This window comes from Falco biarmicus, chromosome 6 (assembly GCF_023638135.1).
Source record: "Falco biarmicus isolate bFalBia1 chromosome 6, bFalBia1.pri, whole genome shotgun sequence".
Taxonomy (NCBI): Eukaryota; Metazoa; Chordata; class Aves; order Falconiformes; family Falconidae; genus Falco; species Falco biarmicus.
The window spans coordinates 28190736-28208881 of record NC_079293.1 but is presented as its reverse complement, the minus strand read 5'-3'; the positions used below and the strand labels follow the sequence as shown (position 1 = coordinate 28208881).

Genomic DNA, 18146 nt, shown 5'->3' with positions numbered 1-18146 from the left:
ACAGTTGGCCTTGGCCCATCGCTCCAGCCTGTCCAGACCCCCCTGCAGAGCCTTCCTGCCCTCAAGCAGATCAACACTCCACCCCAGCTTGGTGTCATCTGCAAAGTTACTGAGGGTGCACTCGATCTCCTCCTCCAGATTACTGATACAGACACTAAACAGGACTGGCCCCAACTGAGCCCTGGGGAACAGCGCTTGTGACCAGCCACCAACTAGATTTAACTCCATTCACCACATCTCTTTGGGCCCTGTCATCCAGCCAGTGTTTTACCGAGCAAACTGTACACTCATCCAAGTAGCCAGTTTCTCCAGGAGAATGCTGTGGGAAACATGCTCCAAACACTTCTTCGTTAGAAAGATCCTAATGTGTCCTCCCCAGCTTCTGTAACTCTGTAAAGGGCTGAGACGGAAGCATGGAAGGGACTAAATAAACACAGCACTAACCACATACCTACAGGGATACTCGGTCTCATGTGTCATCACATGACAAAGTGATACAGGAGCTTCCCCAAGATAGTATGGGCAGGGCATCACTGCCTGTTACAACATGAGTTCACCTCACATTACTGCCTTTAAATTGCTAATAGTCTCTTACCGGCTGAGTGACACAACTGGGCGCGGCAGGCGCACTTTCACCACCAGACTGGGAGTTTTGACATGGGCTCAGCCTCTGTCATGACGCAGAATGAGGACAGAAGGAAAATTGCCAGCGTACTTTGCGGCAAGGGCAGTGCAAATTAGCGTGCAAGTTTTGTTACTGCAATTATAATGCCTTTTAACAGGCAAGATGCACATCCTTGAAATGCTTTGACAGAGATTAAATTTCATCTATAAAGTCCAGATTACTTGATGTCCTTCATTTTTCTGTTCAGTTAGGTTAATACAAAAGGCTGCAAGGCTTCTGTTTTATTTTGCTCTCTTTGAGCAGGATAAAAGCAACATTCCCAGTTTTATTTTCCCTAATGGTGGGATGCAGTGTTGTGGCCATATTCGTCCTTCCAGCTCAGAAGCTGGCTTGGAGCAGGTTGCTGTGGTTTCTCAAGCTGTCCTTTGCTGGGCATTACAAAGGAAGTGTCTCATTTGGACAAATGCTTCAAAGGACAATTGCTTGGAGAAAGCAAACATCATTCAGAGCAGATCCATCTTGGCAGATCTATACCTGCATTACCATAGGAACTAAGCTACTCCCAAATATTTGGCAGTGAAAGCGTACAACCAAAATGGGAGTGAGCCTGCTACTGTACATAGGAGGCATACTGCTTGTAGTGTACCTTAAAATGTGTGTCACATCCTCCTTCAAGTGTGCTAGGAAGCTTCTGTCCACACTTGGGGGAACACAAATAGTAAAATGCACACGGGAAGGTAGATAATATGACGTCCTGAGTTCAGGGACCAATTCTACCCCTGGTCCTCCCTTTTTGACCTGGGACAGGGAATCTTTCCTCTCCCCATCACTGAAAGGGAATAGCTTTGAACAGAGGATATTTGTTCTTAACTCCCTCTCCTTTGCCAAAACAGATCCCTAATCCTTAAGTGGTAAGAGTCAGGTGCTCCCCAAGGCACACTCCCCCTCCTCCTGCAGGTGAACATTCACTAAGGTTCATCTCTGTGCCTCAGGCTCATGGCTTTGCAGAGAGCTTATGGTCTGGCTGGTTCTTGCTCCAGATCCAGCCCCAACTGAGAAAGAATGCAAAGAATGTGGGGAAATGGAGCAAAAGTGATCACCCACAGTAAAGGATGAGCCAGGAGAGGGCTTTTTGTCTTTCCATGCCTAACTCCAGCTGGATGGATGTCAGAGGGATAGGAGTTATGTATAGTGCATTTCACAAACTTGCTCTGAGTTTAATAGCGTTGAGATGAACACTGAATACACAATGAACAATAATAACCGCATCCAGCTGGGAATGGCAATTCCCTCTCCAGCACACTCAGAGAGCTGCTTAAGCCTAAGGACTGGTACAACAGTAGAACTACAGCTTAAAACACTAATACAGGAATGAAAAGGGGCGATACTGCCCATTCAGATGTGGCTCAAGCCATGGAGGCACAAGTTTTTCCACCTCCTCCTTTTTGGCCTTCTGAACCAAGAAAGAGATGAATACTACTGAAGGAAGGATGCCATCCTTGTCTTCACCGAGGATCCTTGTAGGAGAGCTTGTAGACTAGTGTGAACTAGGCTTGCTCCTACAACTAATGTTACTACTGCGAACTGGCAAAGATTTAAACCCAGTTTGGAGGCAGACTGAATAAGCTGTTGGAGGTTATCTAACGCTTTCAGAATAACAGTGAAGTCCATCCTTCTTCTGAAGATATCCCACATTCTTCTGCTGACATCCCAACTTACTTTGCCAGCTACCCATTTTTTCCTGCAGCCATTACTTGCCTTCTTGCACTCTGGTAAGCAGCCCAGTGCTGGTCTTTGTGTTCTATCTGGCGGCAAGCTGATTTGCCACCACAATCTCATAATGAAGCCTGGAGCTGATGACCTTTTGAGAAGACTGCCTCTTGGCCACATCACTAGCAAGTGTCTAGTGCAGGAAAAAAGCAGATGAGGGATACAATGCTAGTTAGGACCCTCACTGTGACAAAAATAGAGGAAATAGAGCTAGGCTAGGCAAAAATGGTACCAGGGCACCAAGAAAAGGTAACATGGCCTGCTACTGCATAGTGTTACTGAAGACCTGACTGCTCCAGTTCTTTCTGAATCCCAGCTGGAGCTTGGCTCTACCTTGTAGACTGGGGAAGGGACCATTCCAAAGGATATCATATGATACATTACATCGTACATGTTCAGAGACAATAAAAATACCTCTCTTCAAAACAAGTAAGATTGCAGACAACAAGAAATCTGCTCCATTGCCCCCAGAATGCCCTTTGACATAGCATAGAATCATTTAGGTTGGTAAGGACCTTTAAGATCATCAAGACCAACTGTTAACCCAGCACGGCCAAGCCTACCAGTAAACCATGTTGCTAAGAACCGCATCTACACATTTTAAATACCTCCAGAGATGGTGACTTAACCACCTCCCTGGGCAGCCTGGCCCCAATACTTGACAACCCTTTCTGTGAAGAAATTTTTCCTAATATCCAACCTAAACCTCCCCTGGCACAACCTGAAACCATTTCATCTTGTCCTGTTGCTTGTTACTTGGGAGAAGAGACCAGCACCCCCAGGCCCTTTCCCCCCAGGCCCTGCCCAGCCGCTCTGCCCCAGCCTGTAGTGCTGCCTGGGGTTGTTGTGACCCAAGGGCAGGACCCGGCACTGAGCCTTGTTGAATCGCATGCAACTGGCCTTGGCCCATCGGCCCCAGCTGTCCAGATCCCTCTGCAGAGCCTTCCTGCCCTCCAGCAGATCAACACTCCTGCTCAACATGGTGTCATTTGCAGACTTACTGAAGGTGCACTCAGTCCCCTCATCCAGATTATTGGTAAAGCTTATTGCCTCCTCCTCCACTGAGCTGATAGCTGAGCCCAGATGATAGAGCATTATTACATCAGACAAAGAAATCCACAACTAAGGGAAAACTACATCAGCTGGAAGGAAAAGTTCTTTTATTCTAACAGTGCTTACTGAACAAGGGGACAAAAACTTCTAGAGACATGTCGCTGGCTTACAGTTTAATTGATGCCCTCAGCTTTGAGCCAGCATAAATTATTATTATGAGGGAAATCGCTGAGCTGAAGCTATGCAGACACTTGCCAAAGGAAAGCAATTCTGACAGTTGCTATAGGGAATTCTCTGCAGCTTTCCTGTAATTTTGCAGTGTACTTCATGCTGACCTGCTTGAATTAAATGAACTTATGCCAAAAGTAGTGCTCTCCCTTAGCTGTGCACCGACACAGCTCTCTGGTGGTGCTCATACTGGGAGGCAGTGTGCTTGTACCTAGTCTGGGGCCAGTATCCTGGAAGAATAGGATGTATCTTTCCTCCTCTGTCCTTATCCTTGTTAAAATCTGATTTTGCCTGCTAGCAATAAACTTGACAGTGTCATCCTTCAAAGTGAGGAGAGCATAAATTTGCCCACTTACTAATTTGCCTTTCATGTACTTTGCTACCCCATAATGAAAGCAGCCATTGACCGCCCTAACAGAGACTCATACACCCCCTGAAGCCTCTCTCCAGTTAATAGCCTTCTACCCTCCTGCTCCTTCCCTGGATATCTAAAAATCCATGCCATGTTTAATGAATTTCAGCTTGAGTTACCAGAGAAGCTCTGCCTTTATACAACAGGCCCAGGGGACCAGCAAAAATTTGGGAAGATGAAATTCTTGCAACTTTGGATTTGTTTAGGTCTGGAAAGAGTCTGTGAGAATGAAGACCGAAACCTGAGGAAAAGGCAAAAGGACATCTGCACTGGGTTAATGCTTGTAAGTTGGAAAGTAAATTCTTGTTCTTCTCCTTTGTGATTCCCCAGAGCATCAGTATAATAAAGAGAAGAGAGACAGAAGAGGGCAGGAAAAGGGCCAATACGCTACAGCACAACAGTTCTTGGGGATCATGGAGGGGCAGAAAACCCTCCTGAAGCCCATGGGTTTTAATACTCCTAACTGCTTTTCAGATGCTTAATAATGATTTTTGCTCAATATTTAGCTCTATGTACTCCTTGCTATTTATTAAAAAAATCACTGAAAATATATTTCCATTCCATAGAAAGTGCAATGAATTCTGCACAAAACGTAAAAGGTACACATGAATCATGACAACAGTATTCCATACACAAGAAGACATGCAATAAGCTTGACTAATCCTTTATACAAAGACATATCTGTTTTTCACAAGTGGCTGTTCGAGTCACACCAGGAGCACAATGCATTTCTGACTCCATGCCCCCAAGAACACACAGCATTTCTGTGAGGCTCCTTATCTGGCTATTCACGGCATTCGGCTCATGTATCCACCACCACTTCCCACATCTGCACTAGACCCTCTTTTTTTTCCTTACAAAGTTACTGCAAAATGCACTCAGCAGTAAGACACTAATATTTCTGTCCTGTCTTGACCTCAGCATTGGTGTTTTCCATCCAGCCATGCTTCTTCCAAATCATATTTCATTGTCCTCATAAAACTACTCAGGCCACAGCACAAGGGACTGTTTTGCTATCTGAGTGCAGGACAAAAGACTGAAATGAAGCAGCATCCTCCAAATAACCAGAATAAATCTACAGAAGACACCAGGATTAGGCCGATTTGTTCCCACGAGGATCTGTGCTGCGTCCTCTGTTTATCTACAAAATGTACCCTGCACAACCAATTAAGGCTTCTTCAAGCTTGGGACCTTGGAACTGATCTTATTTAATACTTTCATTAACAACCTTGGCACAAGAAAATGAAAACATGCTAATGAAACTAGAGCATATCACAAGATTCAAAGGCTGTGTCAGTGCAGAGAAAGATCAGAGTATTATACAGGTGGAGTAAAAGTAAACCAGACAGGATAAACTGAAGATCATGGAGTATAAAGTCATGTATTTAGGCATTAAAACCAGAATTTCTGCTACAAATTTAGAACCAGGATTTCTGCTATAAATTTAGGAGCTTATAATTTAGCATCAAAATAGGAGCACCTGATACTTCTTGCTAAACACAATCTGACAACCCCTTGCTAATGTGAAGCTGAAACCAAAGTGTGATGCCAAGAGGTTTAAGAAGAGTCTTTTTCACCAGTAATAAAGGGAACGTGCTAGCACTGAAAGTCCTACTGGGACCTTGCTGGCATACTCTAAGACACGGGGGGTGGGGAGTGGGGTGTTGTGTTGAACAAAGACAAATTCAGGCTGAAGAGGTACTGGGGCTCTTTTGGTCAAGGGAAGGAAGGAGATGCAAAGGGACTAGCACATAGGACATTTAGGCTACACTTGTGCAGGCAGCATGAATGAATTGTAAGGTAGGATTGCAGCATTTGAGGCAGACGCAGCCAACCAGGCACGCTCCTGCCTTGAAACATGCACAGAATTTACTCTCACGCTTCAGTGAACAAGCACAGAGCCTTTCACCATCACTCGTACCGCCTTCCCAAAGGTACCCCCAGCATACTTCTGCTGTTCATAATTAAAGACAGACCTAAGAGGGGAGACAGGCCTGCAGGAACAACTCCCTCAGAAGCTGCCTTAGTGAAATATTGAAAAGCAAGTGGATCTTCCTTGCCAAATTGGACTAGACATAGCCATCTCCTTCCAATAATGAAACACTTCTTTTTGTTCAGATTTCTCAGCTGGGACTCCTATCCTTGTATTTTGATACCTGATCCCATTTTTCCCCATCTGTTCACACATTCTCTCCCCCCACACCCCCATTCCCTCTGCAAGCTGCCTACGTGCATCTGAGGGATGAGATGAACTACTGAAGGGAATGTCTCGCATCAGGCTCTTGTACTTAAAAATGGGCATTGAGTGGCTTTTTTGTAATGAAGCAGCATCAATATTTCAGCAGCATGAGAAGAGTGGAATGCCCATAGCTGAATAGGAGCCAGGCAATCATTCCAGAATGCAAAAGATGCCAAGACTTTTCATCCTGTGTTGAAGCTTTCGGAATATAACACAGCAAAGAGAACAGAGTTCCCAGGGATTGTGGACTTCCATACTACCCCATCCTTGTTGAATGAGCCACAGTGATGATGAGCTATGTGCAGAAATACCCTTTTCCTGTAAGGACTAGAAAGACAGATGGAAGAAAGAGAAAAAAAAAAGTACAGAGAGCTTTACATTGATCCCAGTGAAATCCAGTCTGCTGTGTACAATCCCCAGTGCGCCAGTCAGGCTTATGCATATTGTAGAGAGCAGAACATGCACGCACCAATTACCTTAGCCCACACTTCAGCTCCCACCCAAGCGGTCACCTGCTCTGCTCCTGAAACTCCTATAGGTTTCTTGGAACCACCCTGAGATTCTGATGCCACCACAGCTGCTCACAGAACAAATTTTTATCCAAACTGGTTCAAACTTCAACCAATGTGAAAGTCTACAGTGGCAAGAAGATTTTTTTTTAGCTGCCTTCTCAGCTGCATCAAGTTGTGCCGTTGTCACTGATGTAATCAAAAAAGTGGGAATACAGTTTTACTTTTTACTCAGGCCAAGGATTAACGGCACAGTGCCTAAAGATGCAGGCTACTGCTCAATTTCCTGACTGATGATCTGGAAAACAGAGTGAGCAGAGAAAGTTTACAAGTGACACACTGTTATTTACCAGTCAAACGGAAGCCTGAGATGAGGTTGTAAAAAAATTGCATACAGACAAATGCTGATTGAATGGACAACACAAAAGAAAGGAAACTCCATGTTACCGAGTACAGTCTTGGAAGAAATCATTTAAGTATTGATGTGGTCAGCAAAATAAGAACATTTGCACAATTTTCAGCAACACTCTAAAAAGCTGACAGAAGGAAGCACTGGACAGAGGAAAGTCCTGAAAGCATTAAACCACTGCCTAAATCAATATAGTCTCACCTTGCAAGCAGTGTTCAGCACCAAGTCTCCCATCACAAAGATATCTAAGAAAAAGAAAGTGTCCACAGCAGTATAATAGAAGAATTTCAGAAGCAAGGATGGACTAAATGAGATTGAACAAATCCTACAATAGGCTTACAAGAAAAATCTTCAAGCAATTAATTAAATACAAAAGACACACACTCACAACAGGCAGCACTTTTCTCTGATTTACACCAGATGAAAATCCAGCCTTATCCTTTTAATGTGAATCAAAGGGAGTTTGTGCTCTGTGAAAGCAAAGCACTAAATGATTCTTGATGACAATCACCCTACTTATCAGGCCCTGCAACTACTGTTTGTTCAAACCAATTAAACAGCTGTGTGCCAAGAATAACAATAAACCCAGTTGCACCAGCAATACAGAATATTCCTCTCCACCTGAAGAAATGTATGACTTTGAATGGAAGTGTCTAAGTATGATATAAAAGGGGAAAATATGGAGAATTCAGCTCCCTAAAAAATAACACTTTGCACAGTATGAAATTTAGCCCTACGTACAGACCTGATGACTGCTTATGTGCCTTCTGAGTGAACCTGAACATAATTAGTGTATTGTCTTTATATTGGTCCATCAGGAGTAAATTTCAGCCATTGTGAATATTCATCAAATTGCTCTCATATTTGTAGACTTTGGCTTATGTTCAACCTATTTAATTTTATTTAGTTGCTTAAGGATCTGGAAAGAGACCCCTCCAGAGGCTATGTGATAGGAAGGATTGTACCCTGGAAATGCTTTCCGCAGGCTACAAAGAGATGCTAGGACTACCACACACAAAAATTCAGCAACTTGGAGTGATGCCTACCACAGAGAAATCCATGTCTGTCTTGTCGTGGAGTGTACTAAGAAAGTATTGGGAAACAGACCTGACATTTCCAGGATACACCTTTCTATAAGGGTGACCTTATTACAGCCTTTCAATATATAAAGGGGCTTATAAGAAAGATGGAGAAGGTCTTTTTACCAGGGCCTGTAGTGACAGGACAAGAGCAATGGTTTTAAACTGAAGGAGTGTAGATTTACCTTGGACATAAGGAATCAGTTTTTGAAGATGAAGGCGTTGAGGCACCGGCACAGGTTGCCCAGAGAAGCTGTGGATGCCCCATCCCTGGAAGTGTCCAAGGCCAGGCTGGATGGGGCTCTGAGCAGCCTGGTCTAGCGGAAGGTGTCCCTGCCCATGGCAGGGAGGGGTGTGACTAGATGATCTTTACAGGTCCCTTCCAACCCAAACCATTCTGTGATTATGATTCTATAAGAATAAATACATATTCACTAAATAGCCAATGAAGTACTTCTAATTATTCAATTGAATTGTTTCATAAGTCTCCAAAAGGGGTTCCTGATTCCCCTGTAAACTTGTCATAAAGCTGAAGAACTAATTATTTCTCAAATGATTGCTCATTGTACAAAATCTTTGTTATTTCACATCACTACTACACAGACTATGTTTGTCCCCACCATACCTAAATCTTATCTGGGCAGTTACCTAACCAAGCCTATCAGTTACAATACTCTCCTATGGAAACAATCTTTTTCATTTATGATTTTTCCACCCTCAGCAATGACTACCTGCCAATTCTAAAGAATCTTGAATCCAATCACCTTTATCAAAGGACCATTTTCTTACAAACATACTTGGAATCAAGACAAGCTATTTGAAATGGTAGAACTATCTTATAGTTCAAAAACCTCAACACAACAGGGTGCTGGTCTAAAAAGAAAGTTGGCCCATTATGATACCATCTCTGAAGCACAACACTTTCTGTGATGTCCCACTAACACCATTTAAAGCAGAAAGGCCTTTCAGGCTTGAGAGGTACATCTGATGGCCACTTTCTATCTAAAGGAATTTTTTAAAAAGAGAGAGACTATGTGGAGGAGTGCGGCAGAAATTGACTTGCATGAAGCAAGACCTGATGCATTTGGCACACTGGACAAAATATATCATATTTGGGGAAACAATGTGCGCAAGCCACAGATTTTAATGATTCTTAAGAAGGAGGCATTGACTGTCACCTTGAGAAGGATGAATTTTTTTAGTTTGTTTATAGAAAGTTTGCTTCTGATAAGTTCTAGGAAAATGTCTTTCCAGGTTCTCTCCTCATGCAGCATTTTTCATGATTCTGATACAGTTTCCAGTATATGTTATAGTACAACAGCTACAATAATAGCCACAACAAATTTTTTAAACTATGCATACTAACAAGGAAAACCTACTTACAATCAATGTCAAAAGCTTTCTCCATATTTCATATTATATAGCCAGACATTTCTTTGATATTATGCACATTGATTCCATAGTACGGGAAAGATTGAGATTTTATGTATTTATTTTCAGGGGAAATTTTGGACTGAAGCCAGGAAACAACAGCCGGTCCTGGTCCAGAGTTATCTGCTGAAACATGAGGAGGGACTGCTGGAAAATTAATGATCAATAAACCTTCTGCTTTGAAAAGTTTCTTGTGTTGGAGACAAGGAAGAGACAGGAGAGATCACTCTCCATTTAAAATAACCCACCGAGATAAAAAAATGGCAAAATGGGGATTTGAAAAGAGATCTCACATACCAGATGAGTGCTTTCATTACTATTGTAGAAATATGGTTTCTTTTTTCATTAGAAAAGTTCTGCAACCTTCCTCTGCAGGGTAAGAAGCCTGAATTCCTGAAGAGTTTGACAGGGGAGGACATTCACTTCCTACCCGGCTCTGATGACAGCGGCATGGGAACAATAAAGCAAACTGGCCAACCAGTACTCCTCCGACGTCGCACCCAGGAAAGTAAGACACCGTCTCTCCAGGAAAACATTTGAATACAATGGCTAAGAAAGGTGGTAATCTGTGATGCCAGAAAAAGAGATTTATGAAATATTTGATACATTTAACATAACATTTTATACCAAAGCTTTCCCATTAATTACCTTATGGTTTTAATGATCCATGCATAGCTTTTAAGCACAGGGAACAATTTATAGAAACGTTGTATTTAAACTTACATAAATTAGATCACTTAATAGAATTGCCTGTTCTTAAGAAGGGGAGCAATGCTAACTACATAGCACTAACATCTAACCTTTCAAAAACACTTTACTGAAAGTTACACAAACATGAATAATTTGAGAAGAACAGGAACCGTTTAGCTGCTGTGGGAGGGATCCCACAAAGAAGCAGAATGAAATAAATACTAGGATTTAATTACAGCTTTTCTGTGTGTTCTATTTGAAAGTCTCCAGTGTTCAAATACATGGAAATTAGATCTGAAAACTCCTCCCAGCATCACTGGTTAACATTGTGAACATCTAGCACCTCCAGACAAAACTCCTCATGTATTCATCCATGGATCAGGACCACATGCGAAGCTCTCTATTCAGAAGTATCTCCCACTGCAGAGATGTCACTACCTCCCAACACAGCAAACAGTGTTTTATCTTGTTCTTTTGGGGACTATATGTTGTAAGTGTAGCTCTTGACCTCATCAGAAAGCTCTACCATCTCATTAGCAGCAGAACATGTACAGAGAGGAGGGATGCCTCTCTCATTTCAGTTTCTCCAGAAGGCAAAACTTGCCGTTGGTAAGCTCATCCCACTAATGTAGGAGGCAACCCATTGCCTAGATACCTCTTTCACTGGTCTGAAGCTTTTTTCCCTTGCTTGTAACTACATGGATGCTCATGCTGTGTATCTGAGGCTTCCTACAACATTAATGGAAGTAATTGATACAATTTGCATTAGCACAGGCCACCGTTAAGCAGCTTCCTTATAATGATGGCAGATAAGTACAACAGTGATAAAATATTTCAGTAAAGCAAAGATGCAGTATGTTAACTGCCAAAATTAATCCGGTTACTAAAGATCCATGTATAGTGTCCTGTTCTTGTCCCGTAAAAGAGCATTTCAGTCTAAAGTATGTATATATGTGTATATATATGCACATGCCATTCCCTTCTTCCACTGAAGGATTATTTCATTCTATCTATAAATCACTATTAATGGTGTGCCAGGTACATAATTATAACTAGCTAGAGATTTAACACGCACTTTTCATATTCCTCAGATTTCTGATCTTTGTACAAGGAAGACAGTACAGAGTCCTAATTAAACTCATAACCAAGAACCTTGTCATTATAAATTGCAAGGAAAAATTCAATCCTTCTGCCACACTGAGCTGATGGAAGAGCAAGAACTCTTCAAAACTGAGGTTTAAAAAATATCTTACCTTTTAAACAGACTTCTGAGGCTTACTACAAGGTTTATTTTAGCCTATAAAGTTCCCATGAGAAAGGATAGCTATATCACATCTTCCCACAGCTATCTCTGGTTAACTGCTTGACTACCTTCTTTCCACCTCTGTCTTTTCTGTCCTCTCCCTTTCATTCCTTATTATTCCTTATTATTATTATTACTCTTCCTTATTATTGGTCCCTTATCAGGCACTGTATTTCAGAATAAAAATGGCTCGCTTTCTAGAACAGAGTTTCCATGTGAGAAATTACCCCAGCTTACCTCCAGGGTACAGGTATAATTGTTCATGATTCCTTTAACAATCAGTTTCCCTGTACAGACGAACACTTGACCTTCAAATATCCATCAGCCTTAATATTATATGGCCTAGAACAAAAAAGTATGTTTAGATTATATACATTAGGTGCTTTCAGATCAAATGCTTGTCTATTTTTCCAACTGTTAATTGATCTAGTACAAGATACTGCCTCTCTGCACCAGTTTTGCCTGTTGACATCCCTGGCCCATCACAGCTACACCAGTTTAGATAACCAACCTAACAAAAGTGGCCTGCAGTGACCTGCCTGCAGAACCTGATGCTTTCTTACAACCTCCCCACGCTCCTACCTATACCTCCAACACCCCCTTTTCAGCCCCCATTGTGCAATCTGTTTGACTGACGTACCTTCTCCTGTTTGGATAACTTGCTCGTATGGCAGCTGCAGAGGAAGGAGAAGACAGAGATAAAAAAAAAGCAGAAAGTGCAGAGATCAAAGGCATAACAGACAGAGCTCTCCCTGAATTTACTAAACAACTGATGAAGCCTTTCCAAGCACCAGTGGACCTTTATGCTTGTTCCCTAGTGCCCCCTTCCCCTCCAATACGTCTTGCTCCCTTAAAGACATGCTAAATGTGTGCAGGGTTTATGCTCTCTGCCCTCTGCATTTCATTTTTGCCTTGTGCATCCATTCCCACTACCTGCTTTCTCATTTGTCATGACCACTGGCAAAACAGCAGAAAAGCCAAAAATCTATACATATCTATTGCAATATAGATATTTTCTGAAACCAGCAATCTCATAGCACCACAATAAACTGTTCATGGATGACTGATTTTAATGGTCCACTACCATAAATTGGGTAATTTTTCTTAGATAAAAGCAAGTCATACAATTAGAAATTGTACATACAATTAGAGGTTCACTGGACCTACTTGGGACCAGAACGGACAAACTTGTATTTTTTATGCCAACAGCATGAAGAAGGGAATGGTTCTGTTTAGCCAGTATCCTCCCTCCCTCGCCAGCCATCAAGACGAAAGGAAAGGTGTCTGAGGTGGGGAGGCAGCTCACCCAGGTAACATAGGTCTGACTCTGCTCCCCAGGGCCTCTTCCACTTTTCAGCACCACATTCCATGGAAGGAAAGGATGCAGAGAAACCCTGTTACATTTGATAAGGTGCGATATATCACACTCCCAGAAAGAGGATTGGAACTTAACATCAACTACCATAACAGTAAGAGGGAAGAAAAAGTGTCAGACAAAAGCTGAGACGTTACTACCAACATGATCAGCAGCTACTCCAGCATATCAGACTACAGCAGCATTTACCCTGCAGCAGATATCAATATTCATCAATATCATCCTTTACCAGCAAAGCCCAAACTACCCTCAGCATGGAGATGCCCTTATCCTGCAGCAAGTTAAACCAGACGAATGGCACTCAGCAGCAAAACTGAGGTTCGGTGCCACCCTTCCACACTGACAGTCACCTTCCTAACCCAAGCATTCCTTGATGCCTCTTGTCCCAGCAGAAGAAAACGGCTCACATACAAGAGCACTCACGATTAGCTACACACTCAACAACTCCTTCAGAGGCTTGTCCTCCCTGAAGCCATTAGCTTATCCCAGCAATGAACAAGCCATGCAAGTATTTTCAAAAAATTAGGAAGTCCTGTGGCCCTCCTCACAGCACAGTGCAGATACAATACAGAATCAGGCTAGATAATGCTTAAAGACCTTGATCCCACTAGCTCACATTTATTTGCTACTTCCTGGACTCTGATGCTGCTTTAGCCTCTTAAATGGGTGACTTTTTATTTTTAATATAAGCAGAAAAACACTCATGCCAGCCTCTAGCACCTTTACACAATGAACATAAAAAACAAAATATCTTCTCCTTTTCCTTTCATTCCTAAGTCCCCAAACTAAGTGAGACATAAATAAGTACTTTACCTCGAAAAGCTGTGACCATCGTTTTAGTTCTTCTGCAAAGGCTTAAACATGGATGTCTATATGAACATGCTTAGAATGTTTTCCACATTTGAGCTAGAACAGTTTAGCTGTTTCTCACAGGGAAAATCAGAGCCAGTTCCAGTTTTGCCCAAGTTAACAAACTTTATTACCATTTTACTGAAGAATTCCAACACCTACAACCACTGGAGTGGCACCTTTAAACTCATGAAGAAGTTGGACTGTTGGAAGTAAAGTGTTCTGCTGGTTCCAAGGAAGCCTACTCAAATATGGAAAATCTAATGTGAAAACTCAATTTTAGTATGCTCAGCTGACATCTTAAAATTTGCTAGCAGAATTTCCTTAAGACTCCAGCTCTCACATAAGACTGCTAAATGTCCAGTCCTCCTAAGTCCTCTTCTCCACCCACAAGCTTTACTAGAAGTTGGAACAAGAAAAGAAGGGCAGAGGGTACAACTACCAAAAGAATGACAGCAAGGAGAACAAGATCGGGAGTGTATGGGCAGGAACTGAGCAGAAGGCAGGAGTCAGAAGGGGAGGAGATGGAATAGCAGTGTAAATTAGGGGGCAGATAATAACGCAAAGAAGAGGACAAGAAGCAGCACAGGAGCAGAAGAGAAAAGTCCTTCACCACCAGAACACTGGGCCTTTATAAACAAGAAATACATTCTCTCACCATTAAGCAAACAGGCATGAGACTAGTTGTAAAGAATCTCCATCCCACTCAAGGCAGGACACAAAATGAGTAAGTTTTTCTACTGCTACCCACGACAGGACTATTTCGGATAGTATAGGAGTATGCTGTGGATCCAAAGAACTCAGTCATGCTGTTGTTCAGGGGCAGCCTGTGTAAAACCCATGACAGAAGTCTGTTTTTCGGCATTCTTTGTGTGTTTACTTTAATTCACTGTTCTATATGTTTGCTTTGTGAGATGCTACCTTCACCTGCCATGTCGCCATTGTACAGGGTGTAGGGAGGGAAGTTGCTGTCTATACCATCTCTACCTGATTTGCTACAGAGATGAAAAGCATGTGATGGAAGGGGTTGATTCTGCTGGGGGAAAAAAAATATTTAAAAAATCTTATATGTATGGCAAATAACGGAGCCTTTAGAAAATTGGGTTCTAACTCTCTTGTAAAGTTCGCATGTAAGTCTAAGGAATTTGCTTACATGTAGTCCTCATTTTTCTCCCACACTCCAATTGAGTAATTTGTGGTGTGAGCTGCTAAGATGCTGAATGTGAGTAGGTGCATCTGAAATCAGTGGGAAGCGGACTTTCAGTACATGCCTAGTAGCATAAAGCATGTACCACCCTGGAAATGAAGGTTCAGTATTTACCACTCTGGAAATTAAAGTCTTGTATTTGTCCACATAGGTATCCAGAAGTGTTGAAATTCTTCATTTCCTGGACATAAGACCAGATAATGCCAACCATTTCATAAATGGTGTGACAAGGGCAAAGTCATTAATGGTTAGTAGGATGATAGCATTCCTGAAATACTCTAAAGGAAATTAACTTCTTTTTTTTTTAATTCCATGAAGGGTAATGCTACGCAGTAAACTGTACATTAAATATACATGTAATGAGCAATAAAAGAAACATTAAATAGAAACATAAAACTGGAAAACTTCTGGAGTTTAGCCTCCTGCTATCTCAGGCAACTACATCACATGAGCACTTTTATAAATTGAGCAGGCTCCAATTTCAAAGTGAGTGGGCTTCCTGCCCTCAACACATGGGAGTTGGTCCACAGCCTCATTGCTCTGAAAGTCTGAAATCTTCTAATTCACAGTCTAGATTAATTAATGTCCATTTTACACAAATGTGTCTTCCATTTAAATAACAATTCTACATCCACATCGTTTACTTTCCTTTTGAGACAACACCAAATCTTCTTTTAACCTTCACTTTGCTAAACTAAACACAACAAATTCTTCAAGTCTCCTCTCATAAAAGCTCCCTGAAGAGCATCATTCCTACTTAGCAATAGGGTTCCTCTGGGGAAACGAGCTTACGGTTATGTGATTAAAAGCACTATCACAGTGCAGTCTTAAGGCACATAAGTCCACAGGACCCAAACCTGAAAAGCGAGAAGCACACAGTAGGTCTGAAGCCACCACAAAGGCCACACAGCTGCTCTGCACACATGTATCTGACTGTATCATGCGTGCAGTTAAGCCTGGATCCATCACACAGCTCTGTGCACACAGACTTGCTAAGCTCAGCACTTCCCAACTTTTAAGATGGCTCTGCACCTCCTAATGCAACCTCTCAGCAGGTGGGACAGAGACACGAACTAAATGGTATGAGGCTAATTCTAATACCTTCCCCACTTTTTAAGGGAATCAGTGAAGGAGGTAGCCTTGATTAGGTCAGGTGTCCTTCATCAAATAAACCCCACTCATCCGTGCCTTATACGTGGAATGATTAGTTTTATCTCTGATGGAGACATGATGTTAATCAGAAAAGATTTTGTTGCACAATTGGTCCATTTTGGTCTTCATGTGTAAATGAAGATAATCATTAGGGACTTCGGTGAAAATGAGAGTGTCCTGCTGACAAGGAAGGATAAAAAGGCAACCTAAAACCGTAGCAAGTTGCCAAGACAGTCATTTCTGGGGTAAAGTAATACATTTCCGTAATGTTTTCTGAAAGAGTTTAATTAACTTTGAAAAGGGTGTTATCAATAGGTCCTCTTTTATAACGGAATAAACACTTCCCAAACTCAAATGACAAAGAGAGTGGCTTGTCCACAGCATAGATCCAATTTCCACGTACGTAATCCCAGTCCTAGTCCAAACGCAGACCAGGAGCTTTATGAATTGAGACAGTAACATCCTGGGGTTGATTCAGAGAATTCATCATCCCACTTGGATGCCGAAGTTGCTCAGCATGACTATATTTGGTGATGCTGGAACCAGAGGTAAGAAATCACATCACCCCACACCGAGACTTGGTACGGCGCAAAGACATTGGTGAACCCGAACCAGCCCGAGCCCTGACAGACCAGATGCATTCGATCCATGCCTGGATTTTGGATGGTGAATGCCGGGACAAACAGAACAAACCCACTGCGTCCCTACCGCATCCTCTGAGATCAGGCCTGAGGGCAGATAAAATCCCACACCTGCCAGTCAGCATTTTGGCCATATGTTGGGCAAAAGGCGCCTCATGTTTATCCATTCATAGATGGGTAACATTTTATTATTCGTATTTCATGACCATAGACCTAAAATTCCAGTCTGTGCCCATCACATCTCCGACTTCTTGAAAACTGAGGTGTAATCAAGGGGGAAGGGGAGTGGGGGGGGGCGTAGTAAATTTGTTGATGGCTGCTTATGTGAAATGCTCGCCTCCCCCTGCGCGGGGCCTCAAGAACGGAGCTCTCCAGGAACACCCCGGCCCTGGGGCACAGCACAGCCACCCGCGCTGGGAAACAGCTTTCGAGAACCTGCCACCGGGGACAACGCCGCGTCAGGAGCGCAGTCCCCGCGAAGCCCCGCGGGCACGGGCCGGGCCGGGGGGGCGGCGGGCCGCGCCGAGCCCCTCTCCCCCCGCGGCGGGAGCGGCCCTTGCCCCGGCGCGGCAGCTCCGGAAGAGCCCGCCGGCCGTGCCCGCTCCTCCCGCCCCTGCAGCGGGCCCGCCCCGCCCCAGCCACCGCGGGGGCAGCCGAGTAGGGCCGGGCTCGCCGCCCCGCTGCTGCGGGAGCTCCCGCCCGCCGGCCGGCGGTACCTGAGGGGACAGGCGACCGAGGGCACAGCCGCACCGCAGGCAGCGCAGCGCGCGCTGCCCCTCCGGGAAGCGAAAGGCCGGCCGGGGCCGCCTCACCCCCCCCTCACCCCGCGGAGCCCCCGCCCCGCCCCGCCCGGCGCCTCCCACCCGGGAGCTCCGGCCCCTTCCCCCGCGCCCTCTCTCCCTCCCTCCCTCCCTCACCCGGCGCGCCCGCCTCGGCCCCTCGCGCCCCCGCCGCCGCCCCGGCGCGCGCCCGCACCGTGCCGCGCCCCGGCCGCCGGGGGGGGGGGAGGGGGAGGGGGGCCGGCGAGGGAGGGGAAGGGGGGGGTTGTAGCAGCATCGCCATGGTGACAGTGACGTCATCTCACCCTGGATCTAATTGGAGGAAACCCCGTGGCCCCAGCCGCAGCCCACGGGCCAACCGAGCTTGTGCCCTGCCTGCGCTCGCCCCCGCGGCG

The 18146-nt window shown here is 44.0% G+C and overlaps 1 long non-coding RNA gene across 3 annotated transcripts in view; it reads right to left on the bottom strand.

Annotated features, from left to right (window-relative positions):
- LOC130151196 (uncharacterized) overlaps nucleotides 1–18131 on the bottom strand; it is a 47149-nt gene extending 29018 nt beyond the window's left edge. The window contains exons 1-4 of one of the 3 annotated variants that reach the window (XR_008822530.1): nucleotides 18057–18131; nucleotides 12389–12422; nucleotides 11986–12090; nucleotides 10053–10321 (exon numbers count right to left, since the gene is read on the bottom strand). This is a non-coding gene — a long non-coding RNA (uncharacterized LOC130151196). Of the gene's footprint in view, nucleotides 1–10052; nucleotides 10322–11985; nucleotides 12091–12388; nucleotides 12423–17688; nucleotides 17780–18056 lie in introns of those variants that run through there. The other 2 variants (XR_008822531.1, XR_008822532.1) reach the window with 2 other exon arrangements.
- Between the last annotated feature and the right edge of the window lie 15 nt (nucleotides 18132–18146).